The sequence below is a fragment of the Rhinoderma darwinii genome, chromosome 4, assembly GCF_050947455.1.
Source record: "Rhinoderma darwinii isolate aRhiDar2 chromosome 4, aRhiDar2.hap1, whole genome shotgun sequence".
In the NCBI taxonomy this organism is placed as follows: Eukaryota; Metazoa; Chordata; class Amphibia; order Anura; family Rhinodermatidae; genus Rhinoderma; species Rhinoderma darwinii.
Window position 1 is genome coordinate 1,930,209 of NC_134690.1, and position 18,323 is coordinate 1,948,531.

The 18,323-nt window shown below is 37.1% G+C and overlaps 16 non-coding genes across 16 annotated transcripts; all 16 read right to left on the reverse strand.

Moving 5' to 3' along the window:
• Window positions 1–53: 53 nt before the first annotated feature.
• On the reverse strand, window positions 54–125 carry TRNAG-UCC (transfer RNA glycine (anticodon UCC)). The gene has a single exon. It is a non-coding gene; the product is annotated as a tRNA-Gly (tRNA).
• A 422-nt stretch (window positions 126–547) lies between these two features.
• On the reverse strand, window positions 548–619 carry TRNAG-UCC (transfer RNA glycine (anticodon UCC)). The gene has a single exon. It is a non-coding gene; the product is annotated as a tRNA-Gly (tRNA).
• Window positions 620–1,042: 423 nt separating this feature from the next.
• On the reverse strand, window positions 1,043–1,114 carry TRNAG-UCC (transfer RNA glycine (anticodon UCC)). Its single transcript has one exon. It is a non-coding gene; the product is annotated as a tRNA-Gly (tRNA).
• A 422-nt stretch (window positions 1,115–1,536) lies between these two features.
• TRNAG-UCC (transfer RNA glycine (anticodon UCC)) lies at window positions 1,537–1,608 on the reverse strand. Its single transcript has one exon. It is a non-coding gene; the product is annotated as a tRNA-Gly (tRNA).
• A 422-nt stretch (window positions 1,609–2,030) lies between these two features.
• Window positions 2,031–2,102, reverse strand: TRNAG-UCC (transfer RNA glycine (anticodon UCC)). The gene has a single exon. It is a non-coding gene; the product is annotated as a tRNA-Gly (tRNA).
• Window positions 2,103–2,525: 423 nt separating this feature from the next.
• On the reverse strand, window positions 2,526–2,597 carry TRNAG-UCC (transfer RNA glycine (anticodon UCC)). Its single transcript has one exon. It is a non-coding gene; the product is annotated as a tRNA-Gly (tRNA).
• A 917-nt stretch (window positions 2,598–3,514) lies between these two features.
• TRNAG-UCC (transfer RNA glycine (anticodon UCC)) lies at window positions 3,515–3,586 on the reverse strand. Its single transcript has one exon. It is a non-coding gene; the product is annotated as a tRNA-Gly (tRNA).
• Window positions 3,587–4,010: 424 nt separating this feature from the next.
• On the reverse strand, window positions 4,011–4,082 carry TRNAG-UCC (transfer RNA glycine (anticodon UCC)). Its single transcript has one exon. It is a non-coding gene; the product is annotated as a tRNA-Gly (tRNA).
• A 423-nt stretch (window positions 4,083–4,505) lies between these two features.
• On the reverse strand, window positions 4,506–4,577 carry TRNAG-UCC (transfer RNA glycine (anticodon UCC)). The gene has a single exon. It is a non-coding gene; the product is annotated as a tRNA-Gly (tRNA).
• A 1,409-nt stretch (window positions 4,578–5,986) lies between these two features.
• Window positions 5,987–6,058, reverse strand: TRNAG-UCC (transfer RNA glycine (anticodon UCC)). The gene has a single exon. It is a non-coding gene; the product is annotated as a tRNA-Gly (tRNA).
• A 1,408-nt stretch (window positions 6,059–7,466) lies between these two features.
• TRNAG-UCC (transfer RNA glycine (anticodon UCC)) lies at window positions 7,467–7,538 on the reverse strand. Its single transcript has one exon. It is a non-coding gene; the product is annotated as a tRNA-Gly (tRNA).
• Window positions 7,539–8,946: 1,408 nt separating this feature from the next.
• TRNAG-UCC (transfer RNA glycine (anticodon UCC)) lies at window positions 8,947–9,018 on the reverse strand. Its single transcript has one exon. It is a non-coding gene; the product is annotated as a tRNA-Gly (tRNA).
• Window positions 9,019–13,387: 4,369 nt separating this feature from the next.
• Window positions 13,388–13,459, reverse strand: TRNAG-UCC (transfer RNA glycine (anticodon UCC)). The gene has a single exon. It is a non-coding gene; the product is annotated as a tRNA-Gly (tRNA).
• A 917-nt stretch (window positions 13,460–14,376) lies between these two features.
• TRNAG-UCC (transfer RNA glycine (anticodon UCC)) lies at window positions 14,377–14,448 on the reverse strand. The gene has a single exon. It is a non-coding gene; the product is annotated as a tRNA-Gly (tRNA).
• A 1,407-nt stretch (window positions 14,449–15,855) lies between these two features.
• Window positions 15,856–15,927, reverse strand: TRNAG-UCC (transfer RNA glycine (anticodon UCC)). The gene has a single exon. It is a non-coding gene; the product is annotated as a tRNA-Gly (tRNA).
• Window positions 15,928–16,843: 916 nt separating this feature from the next.
• Window positions 16,844–16,915, reverse strand: TRNAG-UCC (transfer RNA glycine (anticodon UCC)). Its single transcript has one exon. It is a non-coding gene; the product is annotated as a tRNA-Gly (tRNA).
• Between the last annotated feature and the right edge of the window lie 1,408 nt (window positions 16,916–18,323).

An 18,323-nucleotide genomic window follows, 5' to 3' on the forward strand; every position in this document is an offset into this window, starting at 1 on the left:
TTTGCAGAGTTTGTTCACAAAAAGCTTAAAACAAAAAAAAAAAAACTATTTCATGCGTTGGCCGGGAATCGAACCCGGGTCAACTGCTTGGAAGGCAGCTATGCTCACCACTATACCACCAACGCCTACACTTTATAGGTTTTTTTGTGTAACTTCTCCGGCAGTTACTGCTTAATAGCGTGTCATGAATGAAAGATCAGTATAATTGAATGCAGTAAGTGTTCACAAAAAGATTAAAAAACACAAAATACAAGAAATTATTTTACTTTTGCCACGGGTTCCAAAATTGGAAAATGAGCACAAGGGTTTGCAGAGAGTTTTACAAAAGTTTTAAAAATCACAAGTAGTGATTGCCAGAACATGAAGCAGGGTTACCGTTTTGGAAGGCACCTTTACAAATCAATATAACACCAACACCTACAAAGCATCTCTACTTTTTCTGCGATCTACGTTTCAGCTAAATTAGTACAAACAATGCAAGATCAGCAGAAGGATTTGCAGAGTTTGTTCACAAAAAGCTTAAAACAAAAAAAAAAAAACTATTTCATGCGTTGGCCGGGAATCGAACCCGGGTCAACTGCTTGGAAGGCAGCTATGCTCACCACTATACCACCAACACCTACACTTTATAGGTTTTTTTGTGTAACTTCTCCGGCAGTTACTGCTTAATAGCGTGTCATGAATGAAAGATCAGTATAATTGAATGCAGTAAGTGTTCACAAAAAGATTAAAAAACACAAAATACAAGAAATTATTTTACTTTTGCCACGGGTTCCAAAATTGGAAAATGAGCACAAGGGTTTGCAGAGAGTTTTACAAAAGTTTTAAAAATCACAAGTAGTGATTGCCAGAACATGAAGCAGGGTTACCGTTTTGGAAGGCACCTTTACAAATCAATATAACACCAACACCGCCAAAGCATCTCTACTTTATCTGCGTTCTACGTTTCAGCTAAATTAGTACAAACAATGCAAGATCAGCAGAAGGATTTGCAGAGTTTGTTCACAAAAAGCTTAAAACAAAAAAAAAAATACCTATTTCATGCGTTGGCCGGGAATCGAACCCGGGTCAACTGCTTGGAAGGCAGCTATGCTCACCACTATACCACCAACGCCTACACTTTATAGTTTTTTTTGTGTATTTTCTCCGGCAGTTACTGCTTAATAGCGTGTCATGAATGAAAGATCAGTATAATTGAATGCAGTAAGTGTTCACAAAAAGATTAAAAAACACAAAATACAAGAAATTATTTTACTTTTGCCACGGGTTCCAAAATTGGAAAATGAGCACAAGGGTTTGCAGAGAGTTTTACAAAAGTTTTAAAAATCACAAGTAGTGATTGCCAGAACATGAAGCAGGGTTACCGTTTTGGAAGGCACCTTTACAAATCAATATAACACCAACACCTACAAAGCATCTCTACTTTTTCTGCGTTCTACGTTTCAGCTAAATTAGTACAAACAATGCAAGATCAGCAGAAGGATTTGCAGAGTTTGTTCACAAAAAGCTAAAAACAAAAAAAAAATACCTATTTCATGCGTTGGCCGGGAATCGAACCCGGGTCAACTGCTTGGAAGGCAGCTATGCTCACCACTATACCACCAACGCCTACACTTTATAGGTTTTTTTGTGTAACTTCTCCGGCAGTTACTGCTTAATAGCGTGTCATGAATGAAAGATCAGTATAATTGAATGCAGTAAGTGTTCACAAAAAGATTAAAAAACACAAAATACAAGAAATTATTTTACTTTTGCCACGGGTTCCAAAATTGGAAAATGAGCACAAGGGTTTGCAGAGAGTTTTACAAAAGTTTTAAAAATCACAAGTAGTGATTGCCAGAACATGAAGCAGGGTTACCGTTTTGGAAGGCACCTTTACAAATCAATATAACACCAACACCTACAAAGCATCTCTACTTTTTCTGCGTTCTACGTTTCAGCTAAATTAGTACAAACAATGCAAGATCAGCAGAAGGATTTGCAGAGTTTGTTCACAAAAAGCTTAAAACAAAAAAAAAAAAACTATTTCATGCGTTGCCCGGGAATCGAACCCGGGTCAACTGCTTGGAAGGCAGCTATGCTCACCACTATACCACCAACGCCTACACTTTATAGGTTTTTTTGTGTAACTTCTCCGGCAGTTACTGCTTAATAGCGTGTCATGAATGAAAGATCAGTATAATTGAATGCAGTAAGTGTTCACAAAAAGATTAAAAAACACAAAATACAAGAAATTATTTTACTTTTGCCACGGGTTCCAAAATTGGAAAATGAGCACAAGGGTTTGCAGAGAGTTTTACAAAAGTTTTAAAAATCACAAGTAGTGATTGCCAGAACATGAAGCAGGGTTACCGTTTTGGAAGGCACCTTTACAAATCAATATAACACCAACACCTACAAAGCATCTCTACTTTTTCTGCGTTCTACGTTTCAGCTAAATTAGTACAAACAATGCAAGATCAGCAGAAGGATTTGCAGAGTTTGTTCACAAAAAGCTTAAAACAAAAAAAAAAAAAACTATTTCATGCGTTGGCCGGGAATCGAACCCGGGTCAACTGCTTGGAAGGCAGCTATGCTCACCACTATACCACCAACGCCTACACTTTATAGGTTTTTTTGTGTAACTTCTCCGGCAGTTACTGCTTAATAGCGTGTCATGAATGAAAGATCAGTATAATTGAATGCAGTAAGTGTTCACAAAAAGATTAAAAAACACAAAATACAAGAAATTATTTTACTTTTGCCACGGGTTCCAAAATTGGAAAATGAGCACAAGGGTTTGCAGAGAGTTTTACAAAAGTTTTAAAAATCACAAGTAGTGATTGCCAGAACATGAAGCAGGGTTACCGTTTTGGAAGGCACCTTTACAAATCAATATAACACCAACACCTACAAAGCATCTCTACTTTTTCTGCGTTCTACGTTTCAGCTAAATTAGTACAAACAATGCAAGATCAGCAGAAGGATTTGCAGAGTTTGTTCACAAAAAGCTTAAAACAAAAAAAAAAAAACTATTTCATGCGTTGGCCGGGAATCGAACCCGGGTCAACTGCTTGGAAGGCAGCTATGCTCACCACTATACCACCAACACCTACACTTTATAGGTTTTTTTGTGTAACTTCTCCGGCAGTTACTGCTTAATAGCGTGTCATGAATGAAAGATCAGTATAATTGAATGCAGTAAGTGTTCACAAAAAGATTAAAAAACACAAAATACAAGAAATTATTTTACTTTTGCCACGGGTTCCAAAATTGGAAAATGAGCACAAGGGTTTGCAGAGAGTTTTACAAAAGTTTTAAAAATCACAAGTAGTGATTGCCAGAACATGAAGCAGGGTTACCGTTTTGGAAGGCACCTTTACAAATCAATATAACACCAACACCGCCAAAGCATCTCTACTTTATCTGCGTTCTACGTTTCAGCTAAATTAGTACAAACAATGCAAGATCAGCAGAAGGATTTGCAGAGTTTGTTCACAAAAAGCTTAAAACAAAAAAAAAAATACCTATTTCATGCGTTGGCCGGGAATCGAACCCGGGTCAACTGCTTGGAAGGCAGCTATGCTCACCACTATACCACCAACGCCTACACTTTATAGTTTTTTTTTGTGTATTTTCTCCGGCAGTTACTGCTTAATAGCGTGTCATGAATGAAAGATCAGTATAATTGAATGCAGTAAGTGTTCACAAAAAGATTAAAAAACACAAAATACAAGAAATTATTTTACTTTTGCCACGGGTTCCAAAATTGGAAAATGAGCACAAGGGTTTGCAGAGAGTTTTACAAAAGTTTTAAAAATCACAAGTAGTGATTGCCAGAACATGAAGCAGGGTTACCGTTTTGGAAGGCACCTTTACAAATCAATATAACACCAACACCGCCAAAGCATCTCTACTTTATCTGCGTTCTACGTTTCAGCTAAATTAGTACAAACAATGCAAGATCAGCAGAAGGATTTGCAGAGTTTGTTCACAAAAAGCTTAAAACAAAAAAAAAAATACCTATTTCATGCGTTGGCCGGGAATCGAACCCGGGTCAACTGCTTGGAAGGCAGCTATGCTCACCACTATACCACCAACGCCTACACTTTATAGTTTTTTTTGTGTATTTTCTCCGGCAGTTACTGCTTAATAGCGTGTCATGAATGAAAGATCAGTATAATTGAATGCAGTAAGTGTTCACAAAAAGATTAAAAAACACAAAATACAAGAAATTATTTTACTTTTGCCACGGGTTCCAAAATTGGAAAATGAGCACAAGGGTTTGCAGAGAGTTTTACAAAAGTTTTAAAAGTCACAAGTAGTGATTGCCAGAACATGAAGCAGGGTTACCGTTTTGGAAGGCACCTTTACAAATCAATATAACACCAACACCTACAAAGCATCTCTACTTTTTCTGCGTTCTACGTTTCAGCTAAATTAGTACAAACAATGCAAGATCAGCAGAAGGATTTGCAGAGTTTGTTCACAAAAAGCTTAAAACAAAAAAAAAAATACCTATTTCATGCGTTGGCCGGGAATCGAACCCGGGTCAACTGCTTGGAAGGCAGCTATGCTCACCACTATACCACCAACGCCTACACTTTATAGTTTTTTTTGTGTATTTTCTCCGGCAGTTACTGCTTAATAGCGTGTCATGAATGAAAGATCAGTATAATTGAATGCAGTAAGTGTTCACAAAAAGATTAAAAAACACAAAATACAAGAAATTATTTTACTTTTGCCACGGGTTCCAAAATTGGAAAATGAGCACAAGGGTTTGCAGAGAATTTTACAAAAGTTTTAAAAATCACAAGTAGCGATTGCCAGAACATGAAGCAGGGTTACCGTTTTGGAAGTCACCTTTACAAATCAATATAACACCAACACGTACAAAGCATCTCTACTTTTTCTGCGTTCTACGTTTCAGCTAAATTAGTACAAACAATGCAAGATCAGCAGAAGGATTTGCAGAGTTTGTTCACAAAAAGCTTAAAACAAAAAAAACAACCTATTTCATGCGTTGGCCAGGAATCGACCCCGGGTTAACTGCTTGGAAGGCAGCTATGCTCACCACTATACCACCAACGCCTACACTTTAGAGTTTTTTTTGTGTAACTTCTCCGGCAGTAACTGCTTAATAGCGTGTCATGAATGAAAGATCAGTATAATTGAATGCAGTAAGTGTTCACAAAAAGATTAAAAAACACAAAATACAAGAAATTATTTTACTTTTGCCACGGGTTCCAAAATTGGAAAATGAGCACAAGGGTTTGCAGAGAGTTTTACAAAAGTTTTAAAAATCACAAGTAGCGATTGCCAGAACATGAAGCAGGGTTACCGTTTTGGAAGTCACCTTTACAAATCAATATAACACCAACACGTACAAAGCATCTCTACTTTTTCTGCGTTCTACGTTTCAGCTAAATTAGTACAAACAATGCAAGATCAGCAGAAGGATTTGCAGAGTTTGTTCACAAAAAGCTTAAAACAAAAAAAACAACCTATTTCATGCGTTGGCCAGGAATCGAACCCTGGTTAACTGCTTGGAAGGCAGCTATGCTCACCACTATACCACCAACGCCTACACTTTAGAGTTTTTTTTGTGTAACTTCTCCGGCAGTAACTGCTTAATAGCGTGTCATGAATGAAAGATCAGTATAATTGAATGCAGTAAGTGTTCACAAAAAGATTAAAAAACACAAAATACAAGAAATTATTTTACTTTTGCCACGGGTTCCAAAATTGGAAAATGAGCACAAGGGTTTGCAGAGAGTTTTACAAAAGTTTTAAAAATCACAAGTAGTGATTGCCAGAACATGAAGCAGGGTTACCGTTTTGGAAGGCACCTTTACAAATCAATATAACACCAACACCGCCAAAGCATCTCTACTTTATCTGCGTTCTACGTTTCAGCTAAATTAGTACAAACAATGCAAGATCAGCAGAAGGATTTGCAGAGTTTGTTCACAAAAAGCTTAAAACAAAAAAAAAAATACCTATTTCATGCGTTGGCCGGGAATCGAACCCGGGTCAACTGCTTGGAAGGCAGCTATGCTCACCACTATACCACCAACGCCTACACTTTATAGTTTTTTTGTGTATTTTCTCCGGCAGTTACTGCTTAATAGCGTGTCATGAATGAAAGATCAGTATAATTGAATGCAGTAAGTGTTCACAAAAAGATTAAAAAACACAAAATACAAGAAATTATTTTACTTTTGCCACGGGTTCCAAAATTGGAAAATGAGCACAAGGGTTTGCAGAGAGTTTTACAAAAGTTTTAAAAGTCACAAGTAGTGATTGCCAGAACATGAAGCAGGGTTACCGTTTTGGAAGGCACCTTTACAAATCAATATAACACCAACACCTACAAAGCATCTCTACTTTTTCTGCGTTCTACGTTTCAGCTAAATTAGTACAAACAATGCAAGATCAGCAGAAGGATTTGCAGAGTTTGTTCACAAAAAGCTTAAAACAAAAAAAACAACCTATTTCATGCGTTGGCCAGGAATCGACCCCGGGTTAACTGCTTGGAAGGCAGCTATGCTCACCACTATACCACCAACGCCTACACTTTAGAGTTTTTTTTGTGTAACTTCTCCGGCAGTAACTGCTTAATAGCGTGTCATGAATGAAAGATCAGTATAATTGAATGCAGTAAGTGTTCACAAAAAGATTAAAAAACACAAAATACAAGAAATTATTTTACTTTTGCCACGGGTTCCAAAATTGGAAAATGAGCACAAGGGTTTGCAGAGAGTTTTACAAAAGTTTTAAAAATCACAAGTAGCGATTGCCAGAACATGAAGCAGGGTTACCGTTTTGGAAGTCACCTTTACAAATCAATATAACACCAACACGTACAAAGCATCTCTACTTTTTCTGCGTTCTACGTTTCAGCTAAATTAGTACAAACAATGCAAGATCAGCAGAAGGATTTGCAGAGTTTGTTCACAAAAAGCTTAAAACAAAAAAAACAACCTATTTCATGCGTTGGCCAGGAATCGAACCCTGGTTAACTGCTTGGAAGGCAGCTATGCTCACCACTATACCACCAACGCCTACACTTTAGAGTTTTTTTTGTGTAACTTCTCCGGCAGTAACTGCTTAATAGCGTGTCATGAATGAAAGATCAGTATAATTGAATGCAGTAAGTGTTCACAAAAAGATTAAAAAACACAAAATACAAGAAATTATTTTACTTTTGCCACGGGTTCCAAAATTGGAAAATGAGCACAAGGGTTTGCAGAGAGTTTTACAAAAGTTTTAAAAATCACAAGTAGTGATTGCCAGAACATGAAGCAGGGTTACCGTTTTGGAAGGCACCTTTACAAATCAATATAACACCAACACCGCCAAAGCATCTCTACTTTATCTGCGTTCTACGTTTCAGCTAAATTAGTACAAACAATGCAAGATCAGCAGAAGGATTTGCAGAGTTTGTTCACAAAAAGCTTAAAACAAAAAAAAAAATACCTATTTCATGCGTTGGCCGGGAATCGAACCCGGGTCAACTGCTTGGAAGGCAGCTATGCTCACCACTATACCACCAACGCCTACACTTTATAGTTTTTTTGTGTATTTTCTCCGGCAGTTACTGCTTAATAGCGTGTCATGAATGAAAGATCAGTATAATTGAATGCAGTAAGTGTTCACAAAAAGATTAAAAAACACAAAATACAAGAAATTATTTTACTTTTGCCACGGGTTCCAAAATTGGAAAATGAGCACAAGGGTTTGCAGAGAGTTTTACAAAAGTTTTAAAAGTCACAAGTAGTGATTGCCAGAACATGAAGCAGGGTTACCGTTTTGGAAGGCACCTTTACAAATCAATATAACACCAACACCTACAAAGCATCTCTACTTTTTCTGCGTTCTACGTTTCAGCTAAATTAGTACAAACAATGCAAGATCAGCAGAAGGATTTGCAGAGTTTGTTCACAAAAAGCTTAAAACAAAAAAAACAACCTATTTCATGCGTTGGCCAGGAATCGACCCCGGGTTAACTGCTTGGAAGGCAGCTATGCTCACCACTATACCACCAACGCCTACACTTTAGAGTTTTTTTTGTGTAACTTCTCCGGCAGTAACTGCTTAATAGCGTGTCATGAATGAAAGATCAGTATAATTGAATGCAGTAAGTGTTCACAAAAAGATTAAAAAACACAAAATACAAGAAATTATTTTACTTTTGCCACGGGTTCCAAAATTGGAAAATGAGCACAAGGGTTTGCAGAGAGTTTTACAAAAGTTTTAAAAATCACAAGTAGCGATTGCCAGAACATGAAGCAGGGTTACCGTTTTGGAAGTCACCTTTACAAATCAATATAACACCAACACGTACAAAGCATCTCTACTTTTTCTGCGTTCTACGTTTCAGCTAAATTAGTACAAACAATGCAAGATCAGCAGAAGGATTTGCAGAGTTTGTTCACAAAAAGCTTAAAACAAAAAAAACAACCTATTTCATGCGTTGGCCAGGAATCGAACCCTGGTTAACTGCTTGGAAGGCAGCTATGCTCACCACTATACCACCAACGCCTACACTTTAGAGTTTTTTTTGTGTAACTTCTCCGGCAGTAACTGCTTAATAGCGTGTCATGAATGAAAGATCAGTATAATTGAATGCAGTAAGTGTTCACAAAAAGATTAAAAAACACAAAATACAAGAAATTATTTTACTTTTGCCACGGGTTCCAAAATTGGAAAATGAGCACAAGGGTTTGCAGAGAGTTTTACAAAAGTTTTAAAAATCACAAGTAGTGATTGCCAGAACATGAAGCAGGGTTACCGTTTTGGAAGGCACCTTTACAAATCAATATAACACCAACACCGCCAAAGCATCTCTACTTTATCTGCGTTCTACGTTTCAGCTAAATTAGTACAAACAATGCAAGATCAGCAGAAGGATTTGCAGAGTTTGTTCACAAAAAGCTTAAAACAAAAAAAAAAATACCTATTTCATGCGTTGGCCGGGAATCGAACCCGGGTCAACTGCTTGGAAGGCAGCTATGCTCACCACTATACCACCAACGCCTACACTTTATAGTTTTTTTGTGTATTTTCTCCGGCAGTTACTGCTTAATAGCGTGTCATGAATGAAAGATCAGTATAATTGAATGCAGTAAGTGTTCACAAAAAGATTAAAAAACACAAAATACAAGAAATTATTTTACTTTTGCCACGGGTTCCAAAATTGGAAAATGAGCACAAGGGTTTGCAGAGAGTTTTACAAAAGTTTTAAAAGTCACAAGTAGTGATTGCCAGAACATGAAGCAGGGTTACCGTTTTGGAAGGCACCTTTACAAATCAATATAACACCAACACCTACAAAGCATCTCTACTTTTTCTGCGTTCTACGTTTCAGCTAAATTAGTACAAACAATGCAAGATCAGCAGAAGGATTTGCAGAGTTTGTTCACAAAAAGCTTAAAACAAAAAAAACAACCTATTTCATGCGTTGGCCAGGAATCGACCCCGGGTTAACTGCTTGGAAGGCAGCTATGCTCACCACTATACCACCAACGCCTACACTTTAGAGTTTTTTTTGTGTAACTTCTCCGGCAGTAACTGCTTAATAGCGTGTCATGAATGAAAGATCAGTATAATTGAATGCAGTAAGTGTTCACAAAAAGATTAAAAAACACAAAATACAAGAAATTATTTTACTTTTGCCACGGGTTCCAAAATTGGAAAATGAGCACAAGGGTTTGCAGAGAGTTTTACAAAAGTTTTAAAAATCACAAGTAGCGATTGCCAGAACATGAAGCAGGGTTACCGTTTTGGAAGTCACCTTTACAAATCAATATAACACCAACACGTACAAAGCATCTCTACTTTTTCTGCGTTCTACGTTTCAGCTAAATTAGTACAAACAATGCAAGATCAGCAGAAGGATTTGCAGAGTTTGTTCACAAAAAGCTTAAAACAAAAAAAACAACCTATTTCATGCGTTGGCCAGGAATCGAACCCTGGTTAACTGCTTGGAAGGCAGCTATGCTCACCACTATACCACCAACGCCTACACTTTAGAGTTTTTTTTGTGTAACTTCTCCGGCAGTAACTGCTTAATAGCGTGTCATGAATGAAAGATCAGTATAATTGAATGCAGTAAGTGTTCACAAAAAGATTAAAAAACACAAAATACAAGAAATTATTTTACTTTTGCCACGGGTTCCAAAATTGGAAAATGAGCACAAGGGTTTGCAGAGAGTTTTACAAAAGTTTTAAAAATCACAAGTAGTGATTGCCAGAACATGAAGCAGGGTTACCGTTTTGGAAGGCACCTTTACAAATCAATATAACACCAACACCGCCAAAGCATCTCTACTTTATCTGCGTTCTACGTTTCAGCTAAATTAGTACAAACAATGCAAGATCAGCAGAAGGATTTGCAGAGTTTGTTCACAAAAAGCTTAAAACAAAAAAAAAAATACCTATTTCATGCGTTGGCCGGGAATCTAACCCGGGTCAACTGCTTGGAAGGCAGCTATGCTCACCACTATACCACCAACGCCTACACTTTATAGTTTTTTTTGTGTATTTTCTCCGGCAGTTACTGCTTAATAGCGTGTCATGAATGAAAGATCAGTATAATTGAATGCAGTAAGTGTTCACAAAAAGATTAAAAAACACAAAATACAAGAAATTATTTTACTTTTGCCACGGGTTCCAAAATTGGAAAATGAGCACAAGGGTTTGCAGAGAGTTTTACAAAAGTTTTAAAAGTCACAAGTAGTGATTGCCAGAACATGAAGCAGGGTTACCGTTTTGGAAGGCACCTTTACAAATCAATATAACACCAACACCTACAAAGCATCTCTACTTTTTCTGCGTTCTACGTTTCAGCTAAATTAGTACAAACAATGCAAGATCAGCAGAAGGATTTGCAGAGTTTGTTCACAAAAAGCTTAAAACAAAAAAAACAACCTATTTCATGCGTTGGCCAGGAATCGACCCCGGGTTAACTGCTTGGAAGGCAGCTATGCTCACCACTATACCACCAACGCCTACACTTTAGAGTTTTTTTTGTGTAACTTCTCCGGCAGTAACTGCTTAATAGCGTGTCATGAATGAAAGATCAGTATAATTGAATGCAGTAAGTGTTCACAAAAAGATTAAAAAACACAAAATACAAGAAATTATTTTACTTTTGCCACGGGTTCCAAAATTGGAAAATGAGCACAAGGGTTTGCAGAGAGTTTTACAAAAGTTTTAAAAATCACAAGTAGTGATTGCCAGAACATGAAGCAGGGTTACCGTTTTGGAAGGCACCTTTACAAATCAATATAACACCAACACCGCCAAAGCATCTCTACTTTATCTGCGTTCTACGTTTCAGCTAAATTAGTACAAACAATGCAAGATCAGCAGAAGGATTTGCAGAGTTTGTTCACAAAAAGCTTAAAACAAAAAAAAAAATACCTATTTCATGCGTTGGCCGGGAATCGAACCCGGGTCAACTGCTTGGAAGGCAGCTATGCTCACTACTATACCACCAACGCCTACACTTTATAGTTTTTTTGTGTATTTTCTCCGGCAGTTACTGCTTAATAGCGTGTCATGAATGAAAGATCAGTATAATTGAATGCAGTAAGTGTTCACAAAAAGATTAAAAAACACAAAATACAAGAAATTATTTTACTTTTGCCACGGGTTCCAAAATTGGAAAATGAGCACAAGGGTTTGCAGAGAGTTTTACAAAAGTTTTAAAAGTCACAAGTAGTGATTGCCAGAACATGAAGCAGGGTTACCGTTTTGGAAGGCACCTTTACAAATCAATATAACACCAACACCTACAAAGCATCTCTACTTTTTCTGCGTTCTACGTTTCAGCTAAATTAGTACAAACAATGCAAGATCAGCAGAAGGATTTGCAGAGTTTGTTCACAAAAAGCTTAAAACAAAAAAAACAACCTATTTCATGCGTTGGCCAGGAATCGACCCCGGGTTAACTGCTTGGAAGGCAGCTATGCTCACCACTATACCACCAACACCTACACTTTAGAGTTTTTTTTGTGTAACTTCTCCGGCAGTAACTGCTTAATAGCGTGTCATGAATGAAAGATCAGTATAATTGAATGCAGTAAGTGTTCACAAAAAGATTAAAAAACACAAAATACAAGAAATTATTTTACTTTTGCCACGGGTTCCAAAATTGGAAAATGAGCACAAGGGTTTGCAGAGAGTTTTACAAAAGTTTTAAAAATCACAAGTAGCGATTGCCAGAACATGAAGCAGGGTTACCGTTTTGGAAGTCACCTTTACAAATCAATATAACACCAACACGTACAAAGCATCTCTACTTTTTCTGCGTTCTACGTTTCAGCTAAATTAGTACAAACAATGCAAGATCAGCAGAAGGATTTGCAGAGTTTGTTCACAAAAAGCTTAAAACAAAAAAAACAACCTATTTCATGCGTTGGCCAGGAATCGAACCCTGGTTAACTGCTTGGAAGGCAGCTATGCTCACCACTATACCACCAACGCCTACACTTTAGAGTTTTTTTTGTGTAACTTCTCCGGCAGTAACTGCTTAATAGCGTGTCATGAATGAAAGATCAGTATAATTGAATGCAGTAAGTGTTCACAAAAAGATTAAAAAACACAAAATACAAGAAATTATTTTACTTTTGCCACGGGTTCCAAAATTGGAAAATGAGCACAAGGGTTTGCAGAGAGTTTTACAAAAGTTTTAAAAATCACAAGTAGTGATTGCCAGAACATGAAGCAGGGTTACCGTTTTGGAAGGCACCTTTACAAATCAATATAACACCAACACCGCCAAAGCATCTCTACTTTATCTGCGTTCTACGTTTCAGCTAAATTAGTACAAACAATGCAAGATCAGCAGAAGGATTTGCAGAGTTTGTTCACAAAAAGCTTAAAACAAAAAAAAAAATACCTATTTCATGCGTTGGCCGGGAATCTAACCCGGGTCAACTGCTTGGAAGGCAGCTATGCTCACCACTATACCACCAACGCCTACACTTTATAGTTTTTTTTGTGTATTTTCTCCGGCAGTTACTGCTTAATAGCGTGTCATGAATGAAAGATCAGTATAATTGAATGCAGTAAGTGTTCACAAAAAGATTAAAAAACACAAAATACAAGAAATTATTTTACTTTTGCCACGGGTTCCAAAATTGGAAAATGAGCACAAGGGTTTGCAGAGAGTTTTACAAAAGTTTTAAAAGTCACAAGTAGTGATTGCCAGAACATGAAGCAGGGTTACCGTTTTGGAAGGCACCTTTACAAATCAATATAACACCAACACCTACAAAGCATCTCTACTTTTTCTGCGTTCTACGTTTCAGCTAAATTAGTACAAACAATGCAAGATCAGCAGAAGGATTTGCAGAGTTTGTTCACAAAAAGCTTAAAACAAAAAAAAAAAACTATTTCATGCGTTGGCCGGGAATCGAACCCGGGTCAACTGCTTGGAAGGCAGCTATGCTCACCACTATACCACCAACGCCTACACTTTATAGGTTTTTTTGTGTAACTTCTCCGGCAGTTACTGCTTAATAGCGTGTCATGAATGAAAGATCAGTATAATTGAATGCAGTAAGTGTTCACAAAAAGATTAAAAAACACAAAATACAAGAAATTATTTTACTTTTGCCACGGGTTCCAAAATTGGAAAATGAGCACAAGGGTTTGCAGAGAGTTTTACAAAAGTTTTAAAAATCACAAGTAGTGATTGCCAGAACATGAAGCAGGGTTACCGTTTTGGAAGGCACCTTTACAAATCAATATAACACCAACACCGCCAAGGCATCTCTACTTTTTCTGCGTTCTACGTTTCAGCTAAATTAGTACAAACAATGCAAGATCAGCAGAAGGATTTGCAGAGTTTGTTCACAAAAAGCTAAAAACAAAAAAAAAATACCTATTTCATGCGTTGGCCGGGAATCGAACCCGGGTCAACTGCTTGGAAGGCAGCTATGCTCACCACTATACCACCAATGCCTACACTTTATAGGTTTTTTTGTGTAACTTCTCCGGCAGTTACTGCTTAATAGCGTGTCATGAATGAAAGATCAGTATAATTGAATGCAGTAAGTGTTCACAAAAAGATTAAAAAACACAAAATACAAGAAATTATTTTACTTTTGCCACGGGTTCCAAAATTGGAAAATGAGCACAAGGGTTTGCAGAGAGTTTTACAAAAGTTTTAAAAATCACAAGTAGTGATTGCCAGAACATGAAGCAGGGTTACCGTTTTGGAAGGCACCTTTACAAATCAATATAACACCAACACCGCCAAAGCATCTCTACTTTATCTGCGTTCTACGTTTCAGCTAAATTAGTACAAACAATGCAAGATCAGCAGAAGGATTTGCAGAGTTTGTTCACAAAAAGCTTAAAACAAAAAAAAAAATACCTATTTCATGCGTTGGCCGGGAATCGAACCCGGGTCAACTGCTTGGAAGGCAGCTATGCTCACCACTATACCACCAACGCCTACACTTTATAGTTTTTTTTGTGTATTTTCTCCGGCAGTTACTGCTTAATAGCGTGTCATGAATGAAAGATCAGTATAATTGAATGCAGTAAGTGTTCACAAAAAGATTAAAAAACACAAAATACAAGAAATTATTTTACTTTTGCCACGGGTTCCAAAATTGGAAAATGAGCACAAGGGTTTGCAGAGAATTTTACAAAAGTTTTAAAAATCACAAGTAGCGATTGCCAGAACATGAAGCAGGGTTACCGTTTTGGAAGTCACCTTTACAAATCAATATAACACCAACACGTACAAAGCATCTCTACTTTTTCTGCGTTCTACGTTTCAGCTAAATTAGTACAAACAATGCAAGATCAGCAGAAGGATTTGCAGAGTTTGTTCACAAAAAGCTTAAAACAAAAAAAACAACCTATTTCATGCGTTGGCCAGGAATCGAACCCGGGTTAACTGCTTGGAAGGCAGCTATGCTCACCACTATACCACCAACGCCTACACTTTAGAGGTTTTTTTGTGTAACTTCTCCGGCAGTTACTGCTTAATAGCGTGTCATGAATGAAAGATCAGTATAATTGAATGCAGTAAGTGTTCACAAAAAGATTAAAAAACACAAAATACAAGAAATTATTTTACTTTTGCCACGGGTTCCAAAATTGGAAAATGAGCACAAGGGTTTGCAGAGAATTTTACAAAAGTTTTAAAAATCACAAGTAGCGATTGCCAGAACATGAAGCAGGGTTACCGTTTTGGAAGTCACCTTTACAAATCAATATAACACCAACACGTACAAAGCATCTCTACTTTTTCTGCGTTCTACGTTTCAGCTAAATTAGTACAAACAATGCAAGATCAGCAGAAGGATTTGCAGAGTTTGTTCACAAAAAGCTTAAAACAAAAAAAACAACCTATTTCATGCGTTGGCCAGGAATCGAACCCGGGTTAACTGCTTGGAAGGCAGCTATGCTCACCACTATACCACCAACGCCTACACTTTAGAGTTTTTTTTGTGTAACTTCTCCGGCAGTAACTGCTTAATAGCGTGTCATGAATGAAAGATCAGTATAATTGAATGCAGTAAGTGTTCACAAAAAGATTAAAAAACACAAAATACAAGAAATTATTTTACTTTTGTCACGGGTTCCAAAATTGGAAAATGAGCACAAGGGTTTGCAAAGAGTTTTACAAAAGTTTTAAAAATCACAAGTAGCGATTGCCAGAACATGAAGCAGGGTTACCGTTTTGGAAGGCACCTTTACAAATCAATATAACACCAACACGTACAAAGCATCTCTACTTTTTCTGCGTTCTACGTTTCAGCTAAATTAGTACAAACAATGCAAGATCAGCAGAAGGATTTGCAGAGTTTGTTCACAAAAAGCTTAAAACAAAAAAAACAACCTATTTCATGCGTTGGCCGGGAATCGAACCCGGGTTAACTGCTTGGAAGGCAGCTATGCTCACCACTATACCACCAACGCCTACACTTTAGAGTTTTTTTTGTGTAACTTCTCCGGCAGTAACTGCTTAATAGCGTGTCATGAATGAAAGATCAGTATAATTGAATGCAGTAAGTGTTCACAAAAAGATTAAAAAACACAAAATACAAGAAATTATTTTACTTTTGCCACGGGTTCCAAAATTGGAAAATGAGCACAAGGGTTTGCAGAGAGTTTTACAAAAGTTTTAAAAATCACAAGTAGCGATTGCCAGAACATGAAGCAGGGTTACCGTTTTGGAAGGCACCTTTACAAATCAATATAACACCAACACGTACAAAGCATCTCTACTTTTTCTGCGTTCTACGTTTCAGCTAAATTAGTACAAACAATGCAAGATCAGCAGAAGGATTTGCAGAGTTTGTTCACAAAAAGCTTAAAACAAAAAAAACAACCTATTTCATGCGTTGGCCAGGAATCGAACCCGGGTTAACTGCTTGGAAGGCAGCTATGCTCACCACTATACCACCAACGCCTACACTTTAGAGTTTTTTTTGTGTAACTTCTCCGGCAGTAACTGCTTAATAGCGTGTCATGAATGAAAGATCAGTATAATTGAATGCAGTAAGTGTTCACAAAAAGATTAAAAAACACAAAATACAAGAAATTATTTTACTTTTGCCACGGGTTCCAAAATTGGAAAATGAGCACAAGGGTTTGCAGAGAGTTTTACAAAAGTTTTAAAAATCACAAGTAGCGATTGCCAGAACATGAAGCAGGGTTACCGTTTTGGAAGTCACCTTTACAAATCAATATAACACCAACACCTACAAAGCATCTCTACTTTTTCTGCGTTCTACGTTTCAGCTAAATTAGTACAAACAATGCAAGATCAGCAGAAGGATTTGCAGAGTTTGTTCACAAAAAGCTTAAAACAATAAAAAAAATACCTATTTCATGCGTCGGCCGGGAATCGAACCCGGGTCAACTGCTTGGAAGGCAGCTATGCTCACCACTATACCACCAACGCCTACACTTTATAGTTTTTTTTGTGTATTTTCTCCGGCAGTTACTGCTTAATAGCGCGTCATGAATGAAAGATCAGTATAATTGAATGCAGTAAGTGTTCACAAAAAGATTAAAAAACACACAATACAAGAAATTATTTTACTTTTGCCACGGGTTCCAAAATTGGAAAATGAGCACAAGGGTTTGCAGAGAGTTTTACAAAAGTTTTAAAAATCACAAGTAGCGATTGCCAGAACATGAAGCAGGGTTACCGTTTTGGAAGGCACCTTTACAAATCAATATAACACCAACACCTACAAAGCATCTCTACTTTTTCTGCGTTCTACGTTTCAGCTAAATTAGTACAAACAATGCAAGATCAGCAGAAGGATTTGCAGAGTTTGTTCACAAAAAGCTTAAAACAAAAAAAAAAATACCTATTTCATGCGTCGGCCGGGAATCGAACCCGGGTCAACTGCTTGGAAGGCAGCTATGCTCACCACTATACCACCAACACCTACACTTTATAGTTTTTTTTGTGTATTTTCTCCGGCAGTTACTGCTTAATAGCGTGTCATGAATGAAAGATCAGTATAATTGAATGCAGTAAGTGTTCACAAAAAGATTAAAAAACACAAAATACAAGAAATTATTTTACTTTTGCCATGGGTTCCAAAATTGGAAAATGAGCACAAGGGTTTGCAGAGAGTTTTACAAAAGTTTTAAAAATCACAAGTAGCGATTGCCAGAACATGAAGCAGGGTTACCGTTTTGGAAGGCACCTTTACAAATCAATATAACACCAACACCTACAAAGCATCTCTACTTTTTCTGCGTTCTACGTTTCAGCTAAATTAGTACAAACAATGCAAGATCAGCAGAAGGATTTGCAGAGTTTGTTCACAAAAAGCTTAAAACAAAAAAAACAACCTATTTCATGCGTTGGCCAGGAATCGAACCCGGGTTAACTGCTTGGAAGGCAGCTATGCTCACCACTATACCACCAACGCCTACACTTTAGAGTTTTTTTTGTGTAACTTCTCCGGCAGTAACTGCTTAATAGCGTGTCATGAATGAAAGATCAGTATAATTGAATGCAGTAAGTGTTCACAAAAAGATTAAAAAACACAAAATACAAGAAATTATTTTACTTTTGCCACGGGTTCCAAAATTGGAAAATGAGCACAAGGGTTTGCAGAGAGTTTTACAAAAGTTTTAAAAATCACAAGTAGCGATTGCCAGAACATGAAGCAGGGTTACCGTTTTGGAAGGCACCTTTACAAATCAATATAACACCAACACCTACAAAGCATCTCTACTTTTTCTGCGTTCTACGTTTCAGCTAAATTAGTACAAACAATGCAAGATCAGCAGAAGGATTTGCAGAGTTTGTTCACAAAAAGCTTAAAACAAAAAAAAAAATACCTATT